Source organism: Dipteris shenzhenensis, chromosome 24, assembly GCF_047967505.1.
Source record: "Dipteris shenzhenensis isolate YYH24624 ecotype China chromosome 24, Dip_SZ_1.0, whole genome shotgun sequence".
Taxonomy (NCBI): domain Eukaryota; kingdom Viridiplantae; phylum Streptophyta; class Polypodiopsida; order Gleicheniales; family Dipteridaceae; genus Dipteris; species Dipteris shenzhenensis.
This window is the reverse complement of record NC_141619.1, coordinates 4,004,790-4,025,520: the sequence shown is the minus strand read 5'-3', so window position 1 is coordinate 4,025,520 and position 20,731 is coordinate 4,004,790.

Below are 20,731 nucleotides of genomic sequence, written 5' to 3'. Positions count from 1 at the left end.
TTCTTTTTCTTCTTCTTTTCGCAATGAAACCCTTTGGCATGTCTTCCCCCTCTTTTTGAACTTGTGCAAGTTTCCTCAAATGCACATCATCAATTACACCCTTCCCTTTTTCTACCATTTCCACCATGTTGGCAAGTTTTGTTTCTTCAAATGGAATGGGTTGCACCTCCACTGTGGTTTCAATCATGGGTTGGTTTGTCTCAAGTTTCCTCAAGACTTTTGGGGTGTGGATGGCCTAGGAGGATGCTTTTTTCTTGATCCTCCTCTCAAATAGCCTATTTTTGCCGCCTCCTTGTGCATAAGACATTGCTCTTTCTCTATGGTTGCCATATTTTCATGGATAGGGGTAGTAATACATCCCATATACATCTTTCTCATAGTTTCAGTACTCTAGGATCTTGAGGTTCCTCCTTTCTCCCTTGGACATCTCTTTTGATGATTGGGACTTTCGAGGTCCTTTGTTGATGTTTTGAAGGAGCAGGTGAGGTGCTCGAGGCAATGTTAGAAAAAAACCTTCCTTTAGTCAGTTTGAATCGTGAGAAAACCACACCAGAGGGTATCTATCTGTCTTTGTTGCTCAACTTCTTCAGCTCACATATGGTGCATCTCCATAAGGAGTTTCTGTAGGAGATTCAAGGAGGGCAGGGGCTGCTGTGGTGGATATATATATACGACACGGAGGTGGAGTGACTGAAGAGAACCCAATCATGGGAGTCTGGTAATGACATAAGTATCTGAGGGGGATGGGGGGGGGGGGGGGGGGGTTACGATCTGTGAGAGGGAGAGAGGAGACAGAGTCAGAGTTGAGGTGAGTCGAGGGGACTGTCAGAGGGGCCCGAACGCTAGACTAGTCTCCTGGAGGAGCAGAGGTTGAGGTGGTGTAGTCTCGGTGTGTGGCGGTGCTATTCGTCTAATTCTCGTTTTGCAGATCATTCTCGTGTTGAGTTGGTTTTGCTGTCAGTATCCTTTCATGTCTCCTTGTCCTTCTTGTCTTTGGGTTTGTTTTTCCCTTGTATGTTTTTTCGCTTCTCAGGGCATGTGGAAGGGTCCAAATCAGAAAGATTAAGTGGAGGGGAGAGTGTCCACCAATCCAGTTCTCTGATGTTGTAGCTCATAATCTCTCAATGAGGCCCAAGAAGGAAAGCAACTATGGGTACAGCATGAAGGGGGCGAGAGCAGATGCAAGAGGGAAGAGCTGTGAGGTAGAGTAGTTGCAAAGGAGAGAGCAACAGCAGGATGAGGGGGAGAGGCAGAGGGTGAGATGCGTAGGGCTGGGGGTGTGAGTTGCATAGGGTTGGGGAGAGCAGGGTGAGCGCAAGGGCGGGGGCGCGGGATCAGACGAGAGGGGGAGAACAAGGGGGGGTTGGAGAGAGAGCTCAGGGCAAGGAAGAGGGGGAGGCAGGGGCTGGGGTGAGTAGGGCGAGGAAGAGCTGCTTTGATTCTCACATCATAGCTTTTTACATCTCACTGCCCCCACCTTGGATTCTACTTATTTTGAGCTTGTCCATCCCACTCCCATCACCGAGTACTTTCCACCACACATACACCATCTATTGATCATAAATTCTCTCACATACACTACCTGCCTCTTAGCTATGCTTGTTGATATTGATGATATCCCACTATTAGAGAATAGGGCTGCACTGATCACTCGGATGAATTTCTCTTCTTCCGATTAATGGTTTCAAATCTAAGTTGACGGCACAAGGCCTTATACTTTACAAGATATAGTCTCAACTGTTTTAGTTTCAACTTGAAAGGAAATAAGCCTAATGTAGAATGTCTGATAGCCTCGCAAGTACCAAAAGATTATATGTACAAATAGATTTGCAAACTTGTAAATATTGGTCCTATTTATCATCTTAGAGGCTTACAGATTCACATTTAAGAATTTAAAATGCCCCCTGCCTCCCTTAGATCAATTGGCAAAAGATTCAATGCACAGAAATAGGCTCCTCTAAACCATATATTGGGATGATCCCATCATCTGCCTTGGTGGCTTCAATCCTTTGCCTCTTACTCAATTCTAAATATTAGAAGTGGGTAGCTTGAACATATATCTTACAATACATACCTTCTAGTTATTTTATGATTATATGGATGCCAAGCATATTGTGGTTACACATAATCCACCCACAATGCAAAGTTACACAGACAAGTATTCAATTCTCAGCATACGAAATTAAGCTTGCAGAACACTACTTAATGCAACGAGATGGGGAGAATCAGTATAAAAACATGACTTAAAAAGTATAAAATTTCAAGATTTAATCATGGGATTTGGATCTCTTGTTCGATTTTGGTGGTTCATGATCATATTGCAATAATGAATGAGGAACCTATGCCATTTTCAAAAATGATGTTGGAGCCTATTTTGATTCTATGCGTGCTATGTTTGAATTCAAACTCATCGAAATGAAATAAGGATCTAAAACCAATAATGAAATCTTGAAATTTTATTACTTTTAAAGCGACCTTTATTTTTTTTCAACACTTATTGTTTCCTTTGTTTCCTTCCTACTGTGGGTGGCATGCTCTTACATTGCCATGGGAGGGATTCTCCAAAATGAAAAGGCTAAAAAAGGTCTTACACTAGCCCAAAATCTTGCAACAGAGCATGAGAATATGTCTTGATAGCCTTAAACCTCCTACGTGTTGTGCAGTGGCCCCTTTTCTCGGTAGTATCGCTTGTCCATAGAGCTTTCAAACTTTACACTTTTTGACGTGATGTTTGTATTGTATGATCCCTTCTTGGTGGTTATGATAACTATCCCCCTTTAATTATGGATGGATTGATAGCCCTAAGCGTCCTACATGTTATGTGTAGTGGCTTTTGCTCCTATGTCGTGTCATTCTCAATAAAGCCATTTTGTCGCGATGATTATATTGTATGATCCCTTTTTGGTGGTTATGAAAACAATGTTCCTCTTTTTGCAATCATGATAAATTTCACGCTTTTTAATGTTTGGTCATAAGACAATTCCTTCAATTTACAACATTTTTATTATTGGATGGTAAATATATTATGAGAATGTTCAAAATTGGATAAATTACACGCTTTATTATGCCTCAAGTGTGTCTCAAAATACCTTCCCTCTATCTTTGTTGCAAGCGAAGGTTCTAGTAGCACTTCTCCTCATGTTTCAGATTATCTACCGTTGGTCCGGAAGTCAAGGATGGGAATTTGCATACAGGATTATGATCACCTTAGACTTTAAAGGCTAACAAGGTAGCACTAATACTATTGAGTCGGCATAGACAATATGCCATTTGTCACATAATGGAATAATTATAGATATTATTGACTGATGAAACATTCATATGTCCATTGTCTATACGCATATCAAGTAAACAAACTCTATATATGCCACATAATGACATCATTATTAAGTATTATTTCTCAAAAAATCATGGAGCTAGGGCACCAATCAAAGATCCCCTTTGTGTTTCATTTATTAAGGCTCCAAATTGGGTACCCATGGAAATCAAGAAGCCAAATCATGTAACCATGCTCCATGGTTTTGTTTTCCATATTGCACATTTTGCATCATAAACCATGCTTTCTTTGTAATACTACAGCTCAATATTGATTTCATTTCTATATAGTCTTCTCTTTGCTCTGCCCACATTGGTTGTTACATGCACGGTGATGGTTGTCCCTCTCATTTATGATGGGATCTTGTGTACATCTCTGATATCTCACTATCCTCTCATAATTATTGAGGTTTGTGGTGGTCATTGATTCCAATTTGAACTCATTAAGCATGGCATCCACCACATGCACAACCTTCTATCTTAGTGGTGTAGGCACTCTACTAATGAATTCCTCTTGGAGCCCTTCTTCAAGCACACAAACTTTGCCTTAGTCTATAAGCCCAAAAGATAGCTTCTAAACTTTCAATCCAATTCGACATACACCAAGAATTCTTATGAATTAAATGTTTCTTATACTATTCTAATTACCAAAGGTACCATTTTGCAAATTACAATTTCTTAAAACAAAAATTTGTCCATGGTCTTTGCCAAGATTGAATTTACTAAGACATACCCTAATGACAAACTATATGTAACAAGGTGATTGATGATCTATGCTGGATGTCCACTCTAAATCCGATGAAGGCATACATGCAATCTCACATGGGTATCATAAGTGAAAGAAGCTATTATTTACAAGCTTACATGCATCTACAATTTACAATGGAAATTTGGATTAATAAAAGATAAAATCTTTATGTCCCTATTATAATTATAGATCTAAGGGAATACGAGGGTCTTCATAGCACCCACCATGAGAGGAATGTACAATTATGTCAATGATCTATCCTAGACTAAGTGGCAGATAACACAAAATGAAATCAGGTCTTTTGTTGATTACCATGATAAACTTTTGTTAATTCTGTAATAATTTCCTAGCAAATTTGCATGCAAGGATACAAGCAAAGAAATGCCCCAACGCCAACATTGGAGGATCAACGCGGTGGACGATAATGTTTGGAAGGAGGTATCCCTAGGTAGGTGTTATCCCACACCAGCATATCTCCTACACCCCTTTTCACATCCTTTCTTGCCAATGCCAAAAGACACTCTCATCACAATCTTATAGTCAACTTTGCATACCAAAAATTCCATTTTTAGAAGGAGATGAATCCCTTGTAGGTGTTATGCCACACAAAGATGTCTCCTACACCCCTCTTCTCATCCTTCTCACCAATTCCAAAAAAGACACTCTCATCACAATCTTATCAATACTCATTTCTTCCCTCCCTAGGAACATATACAATAGGATAGACTCTCTTACTCCAAATTTGTCATCCAGAGCTTCCCAATAGGAAGAACTAATTCAACACTCCAACATTCTTAACAACAAGATGGACTTTCCTACTCAAACATTTGCAAAACCAAAGATCTAGAACTAACCAATAGGAAGAGCTAGTTCAATTATAAGCTCAGGTTTCCCAATGATACTACCTATTATAAGCCAAAAAAAAACCTTAACCATTTTGGCCTTGCCCATAGCTTGTAGTATATCTAAAACAATCTACACTATAAGTCACATTATTCTTCATAATAGGACAAATTCTCCATCTCAAACATATTTTTAACAATAATATGGATTCTCATACTCCAATATTCTTAAAATACCCTATACAAAACTCACCAACAAGAAGAATAATTTGAGACTCCAACATTCTTAAAAATAGGACGTATTTTCCTACTTAAACATTCATAAAATTTCTTTAATAACAAACATATTGAATTTACCTACAAGAAAATTATAAGATAGACCTTGCATCAAATGGATTCAACTACTTAGGGCCAAAGTGGCACAAAAGTTTAATGCTACCTATTATAAGCCTGCCCAAAAAATATTTGTAAACCTCCCAACACTCGCGTAGGTGGGTCTTCCACTATGTTTGGCCTACCCTAGTGTGAGTTCTGAAAGGGGAAATTGTATTTTAGGACATTTTGGTACTTTTAGTGTCTTTTTTGGTATTATGTGTTTTCTAAAAGTTTGATTGGCTACTCCCTATGCATATCCATTTGGTGATAACCTTTATTTTGCTCCTACATTCACTCGGTATATTTTGTGTAGTTGCTTCACATGCATCTCTATTATGTTAGCTACTCCCCATGCATGTTCATTTGGTGGCTACCTTTCATTGGTCCTTGAAGTCAATGGATTTATGTGCAGTTTCTTTCACATGCATCTCTATTACCTTTGCATTTGAATTAGGATTCTAGAGGTTTCTACGATGAATAGAAATTTGTTCAACTTGGAAAGTAGAGAAATGCTTTGCATGAAAATAAGTTATGGCCATACAAATTGTTGTTGATTTGGATTAAACCAGGGAATAAACCTTCTCATCGCTCTCCTATCACATGTATATGCATGCTATGTTTAATCGATCTTGTGTGGTCCCCTTCTCTGGTAATGTGCATGCCACTATTTAAGATCGACGAAGCCTATCTGTGCCTTCTTCGTTACGGCAAGGGAACATGATGATCTTGGGACTGGGAGTAGGCCAAAAATTGGTAAAATTTGTGGCCCTAAATTCAATGGGGATTGGTTGATTTCTTCCATTATTCATCACCCTCGCTTCACATTGCTTTATACATTTACACTTATGATGTATACAGCTAGGCATAGATTAACGGTTGGAGGCAATCTTGCAGACCTTTCAATGTCAAACTTGGGGGAATTTCCACTTGTTTGAAGATTGACAAGTGATTGATTGCTTTGGTTAAATTTGATGCATTTTTTAGCAATCTTGGTCTTTTACTAAAAGTAAAAAGTTCATTATGAACCATTTAAATATGCCCCCCTAATAGTGAAAAATGGAAAATTTCCATTAATTATTAGTCTCTCCCTCCCTCTCAAAAATTAGCCTAAGCATTAGAGATAGTATAAGATTCTTGATGGCACGATTCTGACTTTTGTTCTTATAGGTGGTAAGATAGTTGAGCTAATTGATGTATTCCTCATGTATTCAAGCAACACATGTCACACTTAGGCTATGGAAAAAAGGTGAGGATTTTTTCATTGGTGTTTTTGCAATTCTTGTTGGAAAGCTTTTGCTATGTGTTCTTTCAAAGCATGAAGTGATTATGGAGTTTTTATTCCAATTGATACTCTGTTGTTTTCTAACTATTGTTTCCTAGAAATACAAAGTGATCTTGAAGCTTTGGAAGGATCTTATCAAATGTCTTCTACATGGAAAATTTAGATGCTTCTCAAATTCTCCTCCTACTTTCTTATTTGTTGATCCTTTGACTTGATGAGTCTATTGAATACTTGTGGCTTTGCTAAGTATTTCAAAATGTTACTAATGTTATACATGGGCAGGTCTTTGGGATGCTCTAGATACTGAACATAAATACTATGAAGATTGATTCGATTTGCCTTTGTTGCAAGGGTGCTAAGATTAGCTAGAAAAGTTTAAGATAATTCTACCATGACTTCTTGGATCATACCTCTCTATTCAAGGTTGCAACTTTGCAAGCTAACATTACTTAGCATAATGGGCAACAAACAAGTGTCTTGATTCGGGGGAGAAATATAGAAAGGCTTCTTGGGCTCGAAGAGCCATTTGTTTCAATGTATAGAAAAAGTGCAATCACTACAAAAGCTATGCTTGCCGATGTGCGAAAAAATGGTGCTTCATCCCTTGGCCACCTATGTTGATTCCAAGGCGAGCAGTTGAAGTAATTCCACTCGTGATCAGTGTCACTTGTGGCTTCACTTATCTACCATAGGTTTTGCTTGTTGTTTATCTACATTTTGGAGAAGCAAATACTATGGCTTCTTTGGTTTGAAAGTCAAACAACTCATGCATTTCCCTTCTACCTTGATGGTATCTATCGGTTTGGTTGTCCTATGTTTCATGTGCTTCATTTTCTCTTCTGCTCTTATGAATCAAATGTGAAAATGGGTTCTTGTAGTTCACCTCTATGCTGATGTCACCTATGGGCTTGCTTATCCTATGTTTTATCCATTCAGCTTTCTCTTCTACTCTTGCTCATGGAGAATTGTGACAATCAACCATATGCTTTGTCTTTTGCTATAGGATATGGAGAGCTGTGATAATGAAGAATATGGAAATGGGTTCAATCCATATCAGTAGATGGAATGCGTTGTATTGGTTCACTTTCTGAAGAATGGCCTTTATTATCAACATATATAAACCTTTGCTCAGCTACTACTACCCTTTTGGAAATATTGTAATTATCTTTTTGAATTAATACAAGCAAGCTTTGCTAAACTACTACCCTTTTAGAAATTTCTAATCATATTTTTGGATTAAGACAAGGAAGCTTTTTCTGAGACATTTCTCATTCTAGAGTTGGTATCAATATAGAATTCTCTTTTTGTTATGTTTAATCTTGTGTGAGTTGAGAAAAAGCAATTTGATTAATTTGAGAAAAATTTTTAAAGCTTTTGCTCGTTGTACATTTTGTGTGACTATACAAACGACTTCTATTTACCTTTGCACTCGCACTAGTTCAAAAGACTTAATAAGTATATGTTGAGCAATAAAATTATAAATAAATTTTATTTCTTTAAAAGAAATCTATTTTGGTATTGACTCTACAAGTTGTTGTGCTTGTAATATTCATGAGGTATTCCGATTATGCTTTGCTTATCGTGACAGTGCTAGATTCATTGTGGCTCCTAGTACGCATTTATTAACTACGTGATGTGTATGCATTCTTTGATAATTGACCTATAGCTATATTAATAGGTTTTAATGCTGAGAATTGATAGTTGGGTTCATGATCTTTTTAATTTTGAGCTGCTTTGATTCAACAGCTTTTAATTTCAACGATCAGCCTACCCAATTTGTCTTTCTGTTCAAACTGTTAATGTTAAAAAATAAATAAAGAAATTCTTGGAGCCTCTCTTTGATTAAGATGTGTATCTTATGGATTGATTTTTTTTTGTCATGAAGACATTGCTCTTGATTAGATTGCTTCTCTCTCATTCTACCCATATCTAATTAAATTGTGTTGAAGTTACTTAGAGAATTTTTTGTAGAAAATTCTGGCCATCGAGAAAATAATTTCTTTTCAAGTGGACTATGCCTTTTGATAGCTATATCCTTTTAATAGAGTTCTATTCTTAGTGCTAGTATATTTAGCAAAGAATAGTTTGTCTGCAACCCATATTTTATCGCTTGCAAAATCAAGTATGTTGGAAGGTCTTGAGCATAGCGAGGATAAGACCATTCATTTATGGATTTCATTCTATTCAGAAGACGTCCAAACGCTAGAGAGAACAATAGTCTTTGAAAATGTTGCACACATCTTTCAACAAATTGCAAAGTCAAACCTACTTATTCACCAGATTGGCAACCTTGTCGAAACGTTGATGCAATGGACGATATCACTCTATATCGTTGTTCCCCACACTTCGGACAACTAGCCAAATCTCCATGCTCACGACGAAAGAGAATACAATCATTACGGCAAGCATGGATGGTATCATAATCCATACCCACCGTTGTTAGCATCTTTTTTGCTTCATCTCTTGATGCAAGCACGGTATTTGGTGCAGGCAACATCTTCTGGAGCAACCTATCACAATTCAAACATACATAGGCTTCGAATAATGATGATTCGGTACACAAATCCATACACGATTCTCAAAACAAACGATATCCAAATAAAGAGTCAAATTAATGCAAGAGCTAACCTCATTAAGGCCAAGACACTTGTATCCGACCACCCATACTTTACTTGCAGATTCAAGATTGAGAGACAAGCATGTAGTTTAGACATCCTAGCGCCCTCATACAATTATGTTGATTGCAACTCTCACATTTTGACCTCAAACTCTGACATCACGTGTACATGGGATATAGTGCCCCTAAAAATAGAATCCATCATGTCGACCATACCCTCGTCATCATCCGAGAGACTATAGTCTTGCTCAATGTGTGAAGGTATATGTGTATCCTCATTAGCCTCCTCATCTTGTTTTAAGATTTCGTGTAAATATAAGATCTTGTCTCAAGGTTTCGTACCATAATGGTATCCAATATTAACAGTGAACTTAAATAGCTTTGACTTACTTATAATCCATCAACACGTGCAACACCAATGGTGGGTACTGGTTCGGGCTCCTCCCCATACATCTGCAAGTGGCGCATGATTATACAACATTGACATCATACTTCTCGCTTGCAATGAGTGCAATGACAATATAACCTCTCCGTAAGCCACTTTGTGCTCCCAGGCATTGGCGCATCATCGAACAAGCTTCCACTCATCCCTTCCATGTGCACTTATAAAATCACAACATAACTTGCAAGGAAATATATTAGCAGTTCTAAAATAGCATCTATGAGCTTCTTTTTTAACTTTAAACATAAAGTGTCTTGAAGCATCGCTATATTGTGACATTTTGACCTGTTCCATCGCTATATAGTGACGATTTGCTCTGTTCCATTGCTATATAGCAACACTTTTAAATAAAAGCGTCGCTATATAGCCACTGACCAACATCCCTATATAGCAACACTGTGGATTAAAACCCGAACCTCTCGATGCGACACTTTCTTTAGCAATCTCTATGTAAGAAAGGCTGCAATCTCTCCTCCCACCTATATCTGACAACCTCCCACTATATTCTCCACTCCTCACAACTACTCACCCCTCTCCTAATACTTGTGCTCCCTCTCCACCCTTCTCCCCCTTTGCTTGTGTGAAAAGAAGTGTTTCAAGAAGGTGAGTCTCTTTGAACAATGTAGGTTTGTTTTTTGTGAGATTTCATTTTGTGAGAGTTGAAGCATGTTTCTCCTTGTATTGATACATTCTCCCCCTATAGGAGTGGTGCTCTCCTTCCACCTCCTATGTATGTATGTATACTCCTCCAAAAAGCTTCCGAGCAAAAATCATACAAAAGCCTCTGTGCTTTCCTCCATGCACCCTTTTACAAAAAGCCCATCCACCTTCTAGAATAGCAGGCTTTTTCTAAAAATAAAGCTTTTTTTAAATTTAGTTTATTCACTTAGCCAACCCACCAATATTCCAAATTTCAAATATGTACATAAGCTTTTGTAATATAAAAAATTGGGCATAAGACTTATTCATCCCCCCATCACTGGAGCTGCACCTATGCGCCCAAAATATAGTGGATCGTGCTTGTAGATGCCATCGTCCAATAAATTACTCTTCCCTTGGATTCACACAATTAGTAATAATGAAATATTGCAAGCATAAGATAACCTTGTAATTAATCACCACAATCACTCAACCTTTCAGTATGATAGCAATGCAAAAGATGCGAGGTGCGTGTGCTTCCAGTGCTATGGACGATGAAACCTTGGCTCTGATACCACTGCGATGGAAAACGCTCGTGAAACCTACAAATCCTTGAAAAACACAGCAACACTCTTTGAAAATATGCACAAAGTCCCAAAACTTACAAACGGAAGAAATAGAATAAGCGTGCTGCGTAAAATCTCCCCCAATAGGAGTGGTGCTCTCCTTCCACCTCCTATGCATTTATGTATATTCCTCCAAAAAACTTTTGAGAAAAAATCATACAAAAGCCTCTATGCTTTTCTCCATGCACCTTGTTACAAAAGGCCCATCCACCTTCTAGAATAGCTGGCTTTTTCTAAAAATAAAGCTTTTTCTAACTTTAGTTTATTCACTTAGCCAAGCCACCAATATTTCGCAATTCAAATATGCACATCAGCTTTTGTAATATAAAAAATTAGGCATAATCCTTATTCATCCCTGCATCACTGGAGCTGTGCCTATGCACCCAAAATATGGTGGATCGTGCTTGCCAGATGCCATTGCTCAATCAATTACTCTTCCCCTGGATTCACACAATCAGTAGTAATGACATATTTCAAGCATAAGATAACCTTGGAATTCATCACCACAATCAATGAACCTTTTAATATGATAGCAACGTGAAAGACATGAGGTGCGTGTGCTTTCGGTGCTATGGATGACGAGACCTTGGCTCTGATACCACTGTGATCGTGCTTACTAGATGCCATCGACCGATCAATTACTCTTCCCTTGGATTCACATAATCAAAAGTAATGAAATATTTTGAGTGCATGTGCTTCCCGTGCTATGGACGATGAAACTTTGGCTGTGATACCACTGTGAGGGGAAACGCTCATGAAACCTGCAAATCCTTGAAAAACATAGCAACACTCTTTGAAAATACACACAAACTCTCAAAACTCACAAAAAGAAGAGACAGAACAAGCGTGCTGGGTACAATCTCCCCCTATAGGAGTGGTGCTCTCCTTCCACCTCCTATGTATTTATGTATACTCCTCCAAAAAGCCTTCGAGCAAAAATCATACAAAAGCCTCTATGCTTTCCTCCATGCACCCTTTTACAAAAAGCCCATCCACCTTCTAGAATAGCTAGCTTTTTCTAAAAATAAAGCTTTTTTTAAATTTAGTTTATTCACTTAGCCAACCCACCAATATCCCAAATTTCATGTATGTACATAAGCTTCTGTAATATAAAAAATTAGGCATAAGCCTTATTCATCCCCGCATCACTGGAGCTACGCCTAGACGCCCAAAATACAGTGGATTATAATTGTAGATGCCATCGTCGAATCAATTACTCTTCCCCTGGATTCACACAATTAATAGTAATGAAATATTGCAAGCATAAGATAACCTTGTAATTAATCACCACAATCACTCAAACTTTCAGTATGATAGCAATGCAAAAGACGCGAGGTGTGTGTGCTTCCCGTGCTATGGATGACGAAACCTTGGCTCTGATACCACTGTGATGGGAAACGCTCGTGAAACCTGCAAATCCTTGAAAAACACAGCAACACTCTTCGAAAATATGCACAAAGTCCTAAAACTTACAAACGGAAGAGAAAAAACAAGCGTGCTGGGTACAATCTCCCCCAATAGGAGTGGTGCTCTCCTTCCACCTCCTATGCATTTATGTATATACCTCCAAAAAGCTTCTGAGCAAAAATCATACAAAAGCCTCTGTGGTTTCCTCCATGCACCTTGTTACAAAAAGCCCATCCACCTTCTAGAAAAACTGGCTTTTTCTTTAAAAAAAGTTTTTTCTAACTTTAGTTTATTCACTTAGCCAAGCCACCGATATTCCGCAATTCAAATATGTACATAAGCTTTTGTAATATCAAAAATTAGGCATAAGCCTTATTCATCCCTGCATCATTGGAGCTATGCTTATGCACTCAAAATATGGCATATCGTGCTTGCCAGATGCCATCGCCCCATCAATTACTCTTCCCCTGGATTCACACAATCAATAGTAATGATATATTTCAAGCATAAGATAACCTTGGAATTCATCACCACAATCAATCAACCTTTTAGTATGATAGCAACATGAAAGACGTGAGGTGCATGTGCTTCCCGTGCTATGGATGACGAGACCTTGGCTTTGATACCACTGTAATCGTGCTTACTAGATGCCATCGACCGATCAATTACTCTTCCCCTGGATTCACACAATCAGTAGCAATGAAATATTTCAAGCGCATGTGCTTCCCATGTTATGGACAAAAGCCTCTGTGCTTTCCTCCATGTACCCTTTTACAAAAAGCCTATCCACCTTCTAGAATAGTAGGCTTTTTCTAAAAATAAAGCTTTTTTTAAATTTATTTTATTCACTTAGCCAACCCACCAATATTCCAAAATTCAAATATGTACATAAGCTTTTGTAATATAAAAAATTAGGCATAAGCCTTATTCATCCCTGCATCACTAGAGCTGTGCCTACGCTCCCAAAATACAGCGAATCATGCTTGTAGATGCCATCGTCGATCAATTACTCTTCCCCTAGATTCACACAATTAATAGTAATTAACACAACAACACAAAGCAACTATAGATGCATGTGATAGATGTGCAAAATAGTAGGCGCATCTATAGGCATTGCTTGAATAGAGAAATTATGGGCGCGTTTAATAGTGTGTCTAATAGCTCATCTATTTGTGCATGTATTAACACGTATAGTAGTGCATCTACACTGAGAAAATATGGGCCCAGATTGCGTTTACGATGAAACTTTGGCTGTGATATCACTGCGAGGGGAAATGCTCGTGAAACCTGCAAATCCTTGAAAAACACAGCAACACTCTTCGAAAATACGCAGAAACTCTCAAAACTCACAAACGAAAGAGACAGAAGAAGCGTGCTGGGTACAATCTCCCCCTATAGTTGTGGTGTTCTCCTTCCACCTCCTATGTATTTATGTATACTCCTTCAAAAAGCTTCCAAGCAAAAATCATACAAAAGCCTCTGTGCTTTCCTCCATGTACCCTTTTACAAAAAGCCCATCCACCTTCTAGAGGCTTTTTCTAAAAATAAAGATTTTTTTAAATTTAGTTTATTCACTTAGCCAACCCACCAATATTCCAAAATTCAAATATGTACATAAGCTTTTGTAATATAAAAAATTAAGCATAAGTCTTATTCATCCCCGCATCACTAGAGCTGCGCCTACGCTCCCAAAATACAGCCGATCATGCTTGTAGATGCCATCATCAATCAATTACTCTTCCCCTAGATTCACACAATTAATAGTAATTAATACAACAACACAAAGCAACTATAGAATCACGTGATAGACGTGCAAAATAGTGGACGCATCTATAGGCATTGCTTGAATAGAGAAATTACGGGTGTGTTTAATAGTGCATCTAATAGCTCATCTATTTGTGCATGTATTAACACGTATAGTAGCACATCCACACTGAGAAAATATGGGCCCATCTAACATTGCATTTATCAGCGCGTCTATTTGCACGTGTATTAGCGTGTCTATTTGCATGTCTACACTGAGAATTAGACGTGTATTTAGACGCTAAACAGAGAATGCAGAAAGTGAGATTTTGGTGTACATCACTGCTTTCCAGACATTGCCCATGATTACCAAAGCACATAATTTTAACAAAAACATCAATGCTTTTTTGTAGGCCCACATATACAAGAATTAAGTGAGGTGAGGAGAATGAGACAATATGTAAAATAGTTTTACCAATATCAATGATGGGCTATGGTATAATCTCATCCTCAATGAGATCAACCCTTGCCAAACTATCTACTTCAAAATCCAAACAAGTGTTTAGATCTACAAATACATTCAACCCACTACTACTTGTGCTACTCATGTGCTCATTGAAATCAGCATCACCAATGGTAGGCTCGTCCTCACGGGTAATGGCCTCAATATCTATATCTCCTATATCATGATCATCCTCCTCTCTCGTATCACAGTCATCATCACCTCCATGGCCATGATCATCCTCCATACGCTCCATATTAATAAATGTACTATACATCACTTTGGAACGTGGCATAATAGGTATGACATGCCACCATCTATTATTATCCACCATTGGTTGATAGACAACCTAGTTCAAACACAAATACAATCATGTTATTTTCCTTGCATCGAAGATATCAAATATTTAAAAGCGAGTATTTTTATATGTGTGCACAGTACTTGTTCACATTGTTACGGTAGTACTAGTGTGTCCTTCCTACTTTGCCAAAACTTTGTGGAGGCAATAGTTACAAAGCCACTTGCATGGCGTTTGATTGTTGCATTAGGGCCTCTTTCCACCATGTCCTTAAACCACTTTACATCCAAAACATACACAAAGAAGCGTCAAAAGTCAAGCTTAATAATATCTTGGATTATGCCACAATAATCATCCATGGCTCCATTGGCTCCCTCAAAGCTAGCAATGACACTGCAATCTTGTGTGTTTCTCTTATCATCAATCCGTTGTGTTCGAAAATGCTTGCCCTCACACCATATAGCATTGAACATAGTGCACTACACCAAGAAAAAATCAATTAAATAAGCAATCTATATTATTGAAAGCTCCTAACTTATGGATAACATTCTATATACCGAACTTGCTCATGCATCCCCTAGCATACTCCCATTCTTCCATTGTGATATGCATCCCCTCGTCTTTCTTTGCTTTCTCCATTTCATCAAGTAGCCAATCCACATGAATATCCTTTGGAAGTGCTCTTAGATACTGAGGGTATGGCACACGAGATTCGTGGTGTGTACGAAAGAGGGCCCTTTCTTCTTGTCTTCTTGCCTTTGCATCCTCGTATCTTGTCACCCATCTTTTCATCACATCACTATTAAGCACGCAATAGAGGTTGATACTATTATGCAACTCTGTGTCTATTACTTTGTTGCGTCCTTTCCCTTGAGGCACAATAGAGGTCATCCTTAGGTCTTCAGCATCTCTCCATAGTTGTGGGAGAGAGCTATCCACATCAACAAGAAACTCAGAAATATATACAAGTGACTCTTGTACCAACCAACAACCCTCGACCATGCTACCTTCAGGTCTTGCATTTTGTCTCACGAAGCCCTTCAAGTCTTCATGAAGCACTCGAGGAAGAACAACCATTGTGCATGTACAGTACCGCATATAGCAATCTCATCCACCAAATGCACTATAAGATGTAGTTGGCTTATGAGAATAGAACGTGGAAATGTCTCCTCCACTAAACAAACCACCTCCACTGACATAACTCGAGCATTCTCAAGCATGGTGGGATCTATTTCCTTTGAGCTCACATACCTAGAAATGAAAAAGTACACCATATTAGCAATATGAACACCTTGCATGGAGCATTGATACGCATCATATTTTGTATCATGTAAAGTACCTCACAAGCTTGCCCATCTTGTAAATACAATCTTTCACGTCCTTCGATGCACTATGTGAAATGCTAGTAAATAGTATGAACTGAACCCACGAGGAGGTGGTTGATTAGTTGCTTATAATTATTCACTCACAAATTTGAAAGGAAAAAGATATTATGCACATAAAATACTTACTTGGAGCATCTTGTGCCAATCATGAGATTTCAAACCATATAATTACTCTACACCTCTTTTCTTGCTCTTTGTAAAGGCTCCCTTCAAACACCTCATGCATCCAGTGGGAGTACGAATTGTAGTAATAGCGCGCTTCACCGCCACCATCTCTAGCTTTGATAACCTCCACGGTGCATGAGGTAAAAAAACATGCTCATTTGGTCTCTCTTGTGGCCAAGCTTCACATATCCTCCCTATGGTACGTAGATCCTCCTTTATGCCTATGGAATCTCATGTCCCATTCAAATGCTCCCAAATGGTAGATGCCACATTCTTGAAAATATGCATGGGATCAAGCAGGTGATTGATCTTGAGGTGGGACCAATATGGTAAACAATAAAAGATGGAGTATCTAAACAAAATAAAGTGTTAGCGGGCAATCTTTATTTCCAGCCAATATAGCACACAATAGTTACAAACCCTTATCGGCTCATGCCAAGTGGTGGAGGAGTCATGGAACCATCCCAAATTCTCATCCAATCTCCCATGGTGAGTGATTGTGGGAGGACTTCATTCCAAGGGGCAACATATCTAGGATGATCAGGTGGGAGAAATCGATGGTGATTCTCATAGATGACCTTATTCAGTGCGTCTGCCCATGAGGCAACTAGCGAAAGACCACAAACAAGACATGCATGGTAACCCGATGTAGTGAGACCTGAACAATAGACACAATTAAGAGTTGAAGGTGGGTTTAGGGTGCCACATCCTTTGCCTATTCATAATTAGAAGTGCAATGCTTACCTGAACACTCGCCATAGCCTGGGAAGTCATGCATCATCTACATCAAGACTGCTTTGCAATTGAAGTCTCGTGATGAGGGAGGCCTGCTCACATCATGCATGTCGATACCTCTCCAAAGTATCTCTAGCTCGTCAATCAAAGGCTCCAAATAAACATCAGGATTTTTGACTTTATGTTTCCCTGGAATTAGAAGGGATAGCATAACGTGTCCTTTCTTAATAGCCATAGAGGGTGGAAGATTATAATTCACCAATATCACTGGCCATACATTGTAAGAGGTGCTTTTGAGACCAAATGGGTTCACACCATCCATACCCAATCCAAGTCTCAAGCTCCTAGGTCCATGTGTCTTCAATATGCTTCCACGCAGGAGAGTCTACGGGAGTTCTCTACTTGCCATCGGTTGATCGATGGGAGGAATGCTATGACATGAGCTCTGCAATGGATTTGCCCTTGAACATATGTTGGATGCGAGGGATTATGGGAAAATGTCGCAGAACCTTACGAGGCACATCCAAAGTTTTGAGATCTGCTCTATATCTTGCCTCTCCACAAGTAAGGCACTCTCTTGCATCCTTATGTAGTCCACGAAACAAAACACAATCATTGACACATGCATGGAAGTGCTTGTAATCTAATCCTCCAAGAGAGGTCACATGTTGCCTTGCCATATCTCTTGAGGTCGGTAATTTATTCTCCCTTGGAAGCATTTTACACAATAGCCTGCATGTGAAGACCATAAATGAGGAAAAGCATTGGAGTAATTGACCCACTAGCATAATTCACCATGTTTGCAAAATAGACTTTAAAGCTTACTTGAGTAATGCATTCAAACTTGCATTGCTTGCAAGTTTAGTAACTCAAGGGAGGCACATAGAACAGAGAATGTGCACCCCTCAAATAGTGGAGTCGATGCTGTAGTAAAAAGATCATCCTGCTCCATGCTATCATCCCTCCATTGATGGACATATAAATCCTGCACCATATCATCAAACACCTCCTCCTCCATGGCTTCATGAGGTAATGGTGGAGGGCTACTATCACCATCACTCCATGCATCCATAATGGCCCCTGCTGAAGATCCCATCTCATATCACCGACGCTTTGCCTCCTCACGGCGAGCATAGGGCAACATATGCGGGTGTGGCACTGCATTCTATATCAAATTAAAACAGAATCATAACTCAAACATATGAACACCCATAGGTATCTCAATCAACCTTAACTCTTTAACACTTACCATATTTATGGTCGCATCCCATTCTCCATACTTTGAGATGTGATTGAGTGTAATCCTGTGTGCACGATACATGTTTTCTCGACATCAATCATACATACATTTGATTTTTTGCTCCAACCACATTTCACAATGGCAGATATGGAGGGATTCATCCTCACTGGAGCTACTTGTTGAAAATAAAGACATCCTACAAACAAACAACCCAAAAAAATTTGCTTTTCTTCAAATATTTAATTTTAAACTCTGTGGCGCATCTAAAACCATGTTTGTCTATTCTATGGTGCGCGTCTACAAGCATGTCTAAAACCGTGTCTGCTTTGTGTATTTAGATGTGTGTATAGACGCGCTATTGGATGGGCCTATAGACATAGTTTTTAAATCTGCTTTAAGCATGCTCGCTTTGCTTTTCTTCACATTACTTCGCACAGCTCGCTTTGCTTTTCTTCACATTACTTCGTGTAGCTTGCTTGCTTTGCTATTAGTAGATCCACAGTTTCGATGCTTAAGAGGAAGGCACCCACACTTACTTCCAAGCTTAAAGGAGAAGAGGGTGAACAAGGAAGAGAAGCAACTTTGAAAAAGGAGAAGAAGCTTCCATACCTCTATCCAAGGTAAGTCTTTTTACAGTTGATCTTTTTTGGAAGTTTGCTCTCTTTGGATTTGTCCTTTCTCATATCCAAGAAACGCATGATTTTGGTATCAGTGTTATGTTTTTGTGTCGGGCGCATGTCCTTTTCTACTTTTTAGAAAAGTCCATCTATCGGAGCGTGTCTATAGACACGTCTAAAACCGCATCTATAGGCACATCTAGATGCACGTCCAACTTCTTTGTAGACACAGACACCTGCGTCTATAGACACACAATTATACGCAAAAATAGATGCACTTTTCAGATGCATCTATTGATGCGCTCCGATAGTAATCTTTTCTTTCCTTCCTCTTTCTTCTCAGCTCATCAATAATCATCTTTTTTTCTTTTTTCCAGTTCATCTGGCTAGGAAGCTCTTCAAGCTCACCTGATCTCTGAGAGTCTATTTTTAGGGACTTATATAACCTTTTAGGACACCCTCCTAGTCCTACGAAGTTATACAGGTACATGATGGGTACTCTAAACACCCCCCATGAGTCGGCACTATAGACTCCAAACCACCCCACACCAGCTAAGATTACCCCAGCAGAGTCAGCATAGCCCAGCCAGCTATACAGCCGAGGCCCTTCTCCCATGCCATCTTATGCCCCTTCCCCCTTACTGTCTTATGCCCCTTCCGACATGCTATCTTATGCCCCTTCCCCCATGCCGTCAAGAGGTCTTTCTGTCTCGCAGAGCCATCGACGTACTCCTGTGTAGTCGAGACTTGGTTCTAGCTACGAGTGGTCCATGTAGTCCCGTGCAGTCTACAGTTATGAGTGGCCAGCGTACTAGCTCGACACAACACGATAGTAGGCATAGTAGTAGGGAGAGCGGTGGGGGATGCATGGCACATTACTTTGGGAGGGGGGGTGGTGGGGACGATGATGATTCACATGATTTAGACGTGCCTCCGGGTGATGGTATGATATTCTATGACATCACACAGACAGGAGGCATCTTGATGGATGCACGGGGGAAGGACATCATGGTCTTCATGCACTCTGTAATTGCTAACAATTACAGAGATTGCTTTATCCACTACAAAGACCAGCCAAAGAGGTTGGCTGATGAGACCCTCGCTGATGTTCGCTCTAGGTATCCTAACCCCCCCAATCGTCAGTTCACAGATAAATGGTCCAAGTCAAATATTATTACGATACTCGGCAATAAAAGATCTTCGCTTAAGAGGCAGGCACTAGCGGAGCTTGCCAGGCTTGAGGGAGGTCAACCACCAAGGGGCCCGCCACCCCACACCACTCACAAGCATGAGTGGAAGAAAGCAATGAAGTCAATGAGGGAGGACCCCAGTCTGCAGCATGTGGAGGCATGAAGGATCCATATGGAGCAATATGGAAGCGTGCATTTTGGAGCACGGGGTGTTGATTCATGGGAGGCCTAATTTGTAAGTATATATCTCAAATTATATTGCTTATGTAGTTTATTAGGAGGTCGTTTCTTTGTACTAACCCCTCCACAAATTGTGTCATCTTGCAGCTTGATATCATGGGCAGATACCCTACTCCTATTAAGATAGCCTACCACCGCTACCATCATAGAGGAGATACATGGAAGCACTTCTATCATGACGGGTTGATTACTGAGGAGCAGTATATACAGGCTACTGGAGCGGCCCCCGAAGTATTTGAAAGTAATTAAATAATGTCAATATTATAAGTAAAGATTTGATTTTTCATACATTGATATATGTTGTCCCTTGTTTATAGGTCCCT